Source organism: Elephantulus edwardii, unplaced genomic scaffold (assembly GCF_000299155.1).
Source record: "Elephantulus edwardii isolate Elephantulus edwardi_28Jun2011 unplaced genomic scaffold, EleEdw1.0 scaffold00076, whole genome shotgun sequence".
Classification (NCBI taxonomy): Eukaryota; Metazoa; Chordata; class Mammalia; order Macroscelidea; family Macroscelididae; genus Elephantulus; species Elephantulus edwardii.
In genome coordinates, this window is record NW_006399826.1 from 8,116,753 (window position 1) to 8,124,287 (window position 7,535).

Consider the following 7,535-nt stretch of genomic DNA (forward strand, 5'->3'; position numbering starts at 1 on the left):
TGGTGGATTAGAACCATGTATTTGGAAGCAGGAGCGGCACGGACTTCCAAAATGGCTTGCCTCTGGAAACTCTATGTACGAACAGTGTTCAGGCTGTTTGTTCATAGGGTCGCTATGAGTAGTCTACGACTCAACAGCATTAAACAACAACAACAACAAACCTTTTGTTGTCAGCTATAGTATATTTTTGATGCACAAAAGCATACAAGTAAAAGTAAGAGCTAAAACATTGTCTTGAAGTAACTCACTTCATAATTTTAAAGGAATTTTCTATAATGAAGAACTTACCAGAAAAAAAATAATAATTCAAACTTGTATCTAGTGAGTCATTAGAGTTCTGCCATTGTGCTTAGTAGATATTCTGTGATTTTAAATCACCGTGTTTGTGGTCTAGGCGTCTGTTCTTCAGTGTTTCTTTAAGTTGAATTTGTACCTAAGTAAAAAGAATTAGGCACAATTCATATAAAATTTCAACATGCCAATTATTTGTCTTTATTAAATATTATATATAATGTACCTATTTATGAATGAAGCATTAAAGACATTTTGTCGTTGTTGATTGCCTTTGAGTCAAACACGACTCATAGTGACCCTATGAACAAAAGGCCTGAAGCCCTTCTACAATTATCAGCATTCATCAAAATTCATAGTTTCCAGAGGCATGTTATTCAGGAAGTGGATGCCACTCCTGCTTCCAAACCTGTCATATATGTTATTGTTATTATGTGCCATTGAGTCGCCTGCAATGTATAGCAGCTCTGAACCCTTCCCTGTTCTGAGCCAGTCTAACTCCGATACACCAACCCCCATCGCCCCAGTCACTGTATCAATCCATCTCATCTGGGGTCTCCCTCTCCTGCGCTGTCTGCCCACCGTAATTTTTCTATCCATTCATTTGTCGATGGGCACTTAAGTTGCTTCCATCATTTTGCTATTGTGAATAATGCAGCAATAAACATCTGTTTGAGTCATGACTCTGGTTTCTTTAGGGTATATATCCAATAGTAAAATTGTTGAGTCAAATGGTATTTCTATTTTCAACATTTTGTGAAAGTGTCAGACCACATTCCATAGTGGCTGTACTCTTTTACGTTCCTAGCAGCAGTCAATTAGAGTTCTAATCACTCCACAACCAAAAAAGAATTTGTTGTTTTGGGTGTAGCTTAGATTTTTGGTGTAATAGAACTTAAGAAAGTTGATTTGTAACTAGAGGTTATGTCTAAGTCAGAATTTTATAATCTAGGAACTCTCTGTAGTTTGTTACAGTACCTATGGGAAACTAATACAAGTAATCATGTACGACAGCTGAAAATAAATGTCGGTGTGTTTATGAGTGAAACTCAAACATTACAGCCTGGATGAGTTTATCCTCTTGCTTTATTATACTCTCTCTTGCCTTGAGTCACTGGCATTTGAGTTAATGACTCTATATTAATGAAATAATTTTAATATAGATCATAACCCATTATTTGATTATTCAACTCATAAATAGGCATTTCTGTTTTTAATAATGGTAATAAAATCATTTGAATTTGAAGATGTTGAAGCTAGGCTGACAAGTTCAATGTAGATTAAGAAAACTCTTAAGAATGAGATAAAAGGAAACATTCAATTTATAAATAATTGACATGGAACTTCATTGGATAATTTCATTTTCATAAAAACACATAGGACAGGGAGATAAGATTTTTTTTAAATTTTCAATTTTTTTTTTCCACTGGGAAACCAAAGTAACAAACCTAGACTTATTGAAAATTAAATCAGTAACTAAAATCCTGCAGGATCAAGGCCTATTTGACAGACTCCAGTTCCTTTAGCCCCTCAAAAAGACAAAGCATGTGAACAAATTGGGGTCAACCTCAGGGTCACCTTCCCACATTGCCACCACCTCCACCCTACCCTTAATTAATACACAGACCATGGATCAGTAGGCTGGATCTGAGTAAAGCAGACAATGGTGAGGTTTCCAGGGTGGCAGAAAAATCATAGCCCAAATCCAATTTGTTCAAAAACTCATTAAAAGAATCTCAGTTAGCAAAGACAGAAGGAAGACTGGCTTCCTCACACTCTGTCCCTGTAATCCCAGACAATTGGCCGACATCCCTGATCAGTAACACTGTGATTCTGAGGTGTCAAGGGGGCTCCAAGTGGCTTCACCCACCCGTCGGTGATTACTGCAAAAAGCCCAGAGTCCGGGAAGGAGATAAGCATTTGACCCACCACCTGCTGGGTATCAACCAGCTAAGCCATCCTCACCTCTCCAGAGCATTCAGAGCGGAGAATAGTCCCCTTGAGAGAAATCAATTCTTGGAGGTCCTGTCTCCTCCAGCCTGGAAGGAAGGATAGCTTGTAAGGTCGGTCACATGAGCTTCTTGGCTTCAAAGAAACTCTTGAGGTGCCTCACTTGTCAGACTCCAATGGCCACAAGGATGAGGATCTTCAGGATAGACTCACACTGGTTGGTGCTCTCACTGGTCTGCGGGAAGCATTCCTCCCGCCCTCCCCTGGTCGTTCTGCTCTTTCTGGATCTGATCCACTTGTTCTACCAATGGTCTCCTTCTTAGTTGCAAATCACTCCATTTATCTTTGGCAGCTCGTTCTGCATAATCATCGGTGTTCACCCACCTGGATGTCTAGGTGAACTCTCAGCGTGCCTCCAGCAAAGAGGGAGAACTTGGTGGAATTGGAGTGCAGACAGATCTATTTGGTGCTCACTGGGGGTATGGGAGGTGAAAGTGAATCCGCGCTGGGAGCCATCCTGTTGGGCCTGGACGACCTTAGCCTTGGGGCCCTTGACTCCCAAGAACATACCACGTCTGGGGGTGACCGGCTGGTCTGCCTCATGCTTGTCATACAACTGTGTCCTGTAGTTTCCTTTGACCATCATCTCGCCCAGAATCTCCTCCATAAAAACATTTCTTTTCCGTCTCTCCGAGGTGGAAGTGTGCTGCTAGGGCCACTCAGCAGCCATCTTGGCCCACCTCTATTTTTATTTTTTTAAAAAATCATAACCTGTTTGATATAGCAGGTGTAAAAAGCATGACAGAAAACCTAATGCTGTGTTGATTTAGACTGAAACTCATAGGTCTGCTCTTTTCCAAATGCAGAAAATGTTCAGGTAGAATATTTCTAAAGGAGAAATTCCCTAATAGGTCATGTAAGGAGTGGCTGGTATAAGCATCTGCCACATAATTTTAAAATTGTGCCTAGGAGTGTCATTTGTTTGAGTTTAGTTTGAGGAACAATAATAAAATGTTAATAAAATCTTATTATTTGAAAGATTTTGGGGTTCATAAAATCTAATCTCTTATTCAATCTAAAGTCCTTGTGTGACATATATAAATGCGCACCTAATTGCAGCTGCCATCATTTTTATTGATGGAATTATCATTTTCTGTATCAAAGTAGCATAACGCTATCAATATTGGTTCACATTCATTTTATAGCCAAACTTCCTTCCATTATATGTCTATTACTTGCAAATTTTACAAATCTGAACAATCTATGATGACTTTACTTGATGCAATAGTCAAATGCATTGATCCTTCTTCTATCATCTTTATTCATTGTCCAGATCTCAGATTTATAGCAAGTGAATGAAACTATCATGGCCTGAATCAGGTGCACTTTCCTCTTTAAATAGAAGAACAATGTCTTTTAAGTGTGGTATTAGAGAAGAATAGTGAATATCCTGTAGAGTCCTAAAAGAATGGACTGGTATGTTTTGGAGAAAGTGCAGCCAGCGTTCTTCTTTGAGGCTAGGATGATAAAACTTCACCTCACATTCCTAGAGAATTTATAAAATCACTCCCCCTATGTGCTGCGTAGTATTCCATTGTGTGAATGTACCACAATTTCTCAATCTATTCCATTGCGGTTGGACATTTGACCTGTTTCCATGTTCTTTCGATGGTGAATAATGGTGCTATGAACATTGGTGTATAAGTCTCCATTTGAGACTCAGTTCTCATTTTCTCAGGGTATATTTCACACAACGGAATAGCTGGGTCCTATGGAATTTTTTTGTTCAGCCTTTTAAGGATCATTTTTTTTTTTTTACTGTACAACCATGTACAAGAGCTCTAGTGGCCTAGCGAGAAAGGAGTTTCCCTGACAACTCAAAGTCAGGCTGTTAGAATCCACCAACAGTTCTGTAGGGGAAAAATGGACATTCTCTTTCTATGTGTTTCTCAACCTCTGTAAAACCACTGGAGGGGGAAGCTATGAATTGCTTCTGACTTGATAGCAATGAGTTTTGTGAGTTGAGTTTGTGCTTTCTGATGTTTACTAAATGTTGGCTGACAGACAGTGATGGTGACTGTCTTTGAGGATGGGTTTACAAAGGACTTCCTTGGGGTGTGGATGGTCAATTGATTGAATTCCCTTTGACATTCCTGATGATGATAGAGATAACCCCAAAAAACATTTGGATCAAGGGAATCAGAAATTTCTGCAATCGACTCTTAAGTGTAGATCTACCCAACAGTAAAGAAGACAACAGTGAAATTGCTTGTACAGATTTCTAGTACTTTTTATCTGATACATCTTCTTTATCTTCCTTTGATAAAATCCCTTACTAAAATTAATTATATTTCAAAAACCCCTAAGACACAGCTACATTTCATTTTTGGATCAGCTATGACTTTATTTATAAAGCTCCGGTGGCCTAGTGGCAAGAAGCTGAGCTGAAATCTTGAAGACAAGTGGTTTGAGATCGCCAGCTGCTCCCGGGAGAAGGCTGGGCAAACTCTGACTCTGAAAACCCGGAGGAGGATCAGCTGTGGGTCGGTTCCGACTCTAACATCATGACTTTGTTCATGCTATAACTATTCTGTGGTGAAGGAAGAAGACAATATTCTCCAGTTTCTCCTATGCATGTATTAATTTGAGGTGATAATGTTTTGTTTTGATTGTCAGCATCTCAACTAATTAAGACCAAAAAGAGCCAAACATTCCCAATAGCTTTGTGTTTGAGGACAGTGCCTTGCAAACCTGGCGGAGATCCAAGGCAGGTTTCTCTCTCCCTTGGCAAAGGGTTTTAGCACCAGGGTTTCTGACTGCGGCTCTGAAGCGATCCAATAAATCTTAGCAAGTTCACAAGGTTTCACATTCTATTAGAAGGAGTGAACAAAGGAACAACAGAATTAGAGACGAATGATGTGACCGAGTGCCATGAAAAAGGTTCATTAGAAGCTGAAGACAATCTGGCGCAACGTTTGCGTAGAAAACGCTTGAATCTTCATAGAAAGATCTGCTCTGGATTCAGTCGCTTATTTGTAAGGGGTCACAGTGACAGGACTGAAATGGCAGCTTTGTTCACTGAGGCTGCCACCCAAACTCCCAAGTAAAAATATCTTTTGTTTTTAAAATAGCTTCCCCTTCCCTTTCTTTGCCTGAACAGCCATCAGGAGGCTTAATTAATGAATTAGTATTTGTAGAAATCTTTGATATTCAGAGATGAAAGGGTTTGCATCAAGATAAAGCAACAGCAGCAGCAGTAAAATGTCCTCTTGATGACAGAATGCATGACGGGTGAGGCTGGGATACATTTGACAACTACAATTAAGCAGGTTTGATCTTGTTCTCCTGCTCCATTTTTATCATGTACATTATTCCTGAGGATATGAAGTTAATGGGAAAGGTAAATTCTCATTGGATAGAAATTGTACACACACACACACACATACACGGAGAGAGAAAGAGAAAGAGAGACATACATATTCCCCAGTGGTTAAGGCAGGTGGAAAGTTTATGGGCTGCCTCTTTCTGGGGCAATAAAAGCTTCTTTTATTTCAAATTCTCTTTTTACACCAGTTGCTATTACTCTGAAAAGCTCCTGGCATTTGGAAGGCAATAAGCAGCGCATAAAATCCATTCTTTCCTGAACAAGTCCCATTCCTAGGACTGCTTTTAAACTGACTAGTTTACAGCAAAGAAACAGACATTCAGGGCTCAGGCAAAGACTCTCTGGAAAAGCAGGGGACTGGCGCCCTGCTAACTACCCTGATGTTGTAAGTGTCTTGTGTATGAGTTATGGGTTGGGTGTGTAACTATTTTCTTATACTACTGCAATTTTTTGACTCTGAAATATTATTAAGTTACCAGGATTTATGTGAGTTGTGAATAGAGTCTCCTCCATTCCCCACTGCTGCATATTATCTCTTCCTTGGTTTAGGGCTTATTTTAAGTTTTTCTTTGGAGGGTATTTTGATTCTAGCTTGCTCTCAGGTTGGATGCATTAGTTTTCAAGAGTTGTAAGATTAAATAGATGCCTAAAACAAAAGAAGTCCATTGTTGGACAGTTCTAGAGGGAGATGTGTGAAGTCAAATTGTTGACAGGGCCTTGCTCTCTCTGAAGAAGCTAATGAGATCCCTTTGCTGCTTTCTTCTAATCTTTTGGTGGCTGCTGGTTTACATTGGAGTCTCATCGCTCGCATTTACGTGCCTTGATTATGATGTAGTATTTCCCCCATTAAGTTCTTGTTTTCAAATTTTATTCTTTTTTTTATTTTAAGGACATCAGACATTATGTCAGGATGTGACTTTATGTAAAGTTACTATCTCTTCATTTACACTGGCAAAGACCCTATTTCCAGATAAGATAGTATTTTCAGGTTGTACAGAAGGATGGAAAGTCTCCTCCAGTGTGATTAACTGCCTCTGAAAACCCACCTGAGGGTCAGCTATGAGTCGGTTCTGATACGGTGGTACACAACAACAACAGATACTTGTGAATTAGATAGAAGAGTGGTCACTAAGCTATTCATTTTGCTACGAGTAACCACATCTTGAACTTGACTATGCCCTTTCCCATGTCTCTATTTCTTCCACCTTTGTCTTCCTAATGGCAGAGTGGGCTTGTGTTCTTGTGAATTAAGTTGTGCTGCTTTTATTCCACCTAATATGGTGACTTCTAGAAGGAAAACAGTTGAGTTATTTGCATGACCTTTTATATTCATTTTGCATGAAATGAAATCATGTGCTTTTCTTGTAAAAGATACGAATGCCACTCAGCAGTGTATAGGGTTAATTGTTATTTTAATGAGTGTGACATGCAGCACTGGGTAAGAATATGATTTTAAAAGCTACAAGCTATAAAGGTCACATATCAGTGGAGTGGCAAGTTTTTATGGCATATTGCTAGGAACCTGGCCCATTCTCTGCATACAATCATGTTATTCTTTGCTGAATGCAGACCATATGCTTTGACAGCATACTAGCTTTAGCTTTTTATTGAAAAACATTGTATTTTAAATTCTTTCCAAATAACTCAATGTTAGATCACTGGATTAAGTTGTTAAAACAATCCTCAAAGGTAGATGTAGTATCAAAAATTAGTTACATGGTGAGAAAATGCACCACAATCCCAAAGGGATACAGTTTGAATCCACCAGCTTCTCCACAGGAGAAGGATGGACAATCTCCTGTTATGCAATTAAACTGTCTCTGAAAACACACTGGAGGGTCAGCTGTGGGTCAGTTCTGACTCAGTGCTACACAACAACAAACTGGTAAATTTTCAATACATCATAGAA

The 7,535-nt window shown here is 39.2% G+C and overlaps 1 pseudogene; it reads right to left on the reverse strand.

The window, feature by feature from the left end:
• Positions 1-2,359: 2,359 nt before the first annotated feature.
• LOC102865122 lies at positions 2,360-6,428 on the reverse strand (annotated as a pseudogene).
• Positions 6,429-7,535: the final 1,107 nt, after the last annotated feature.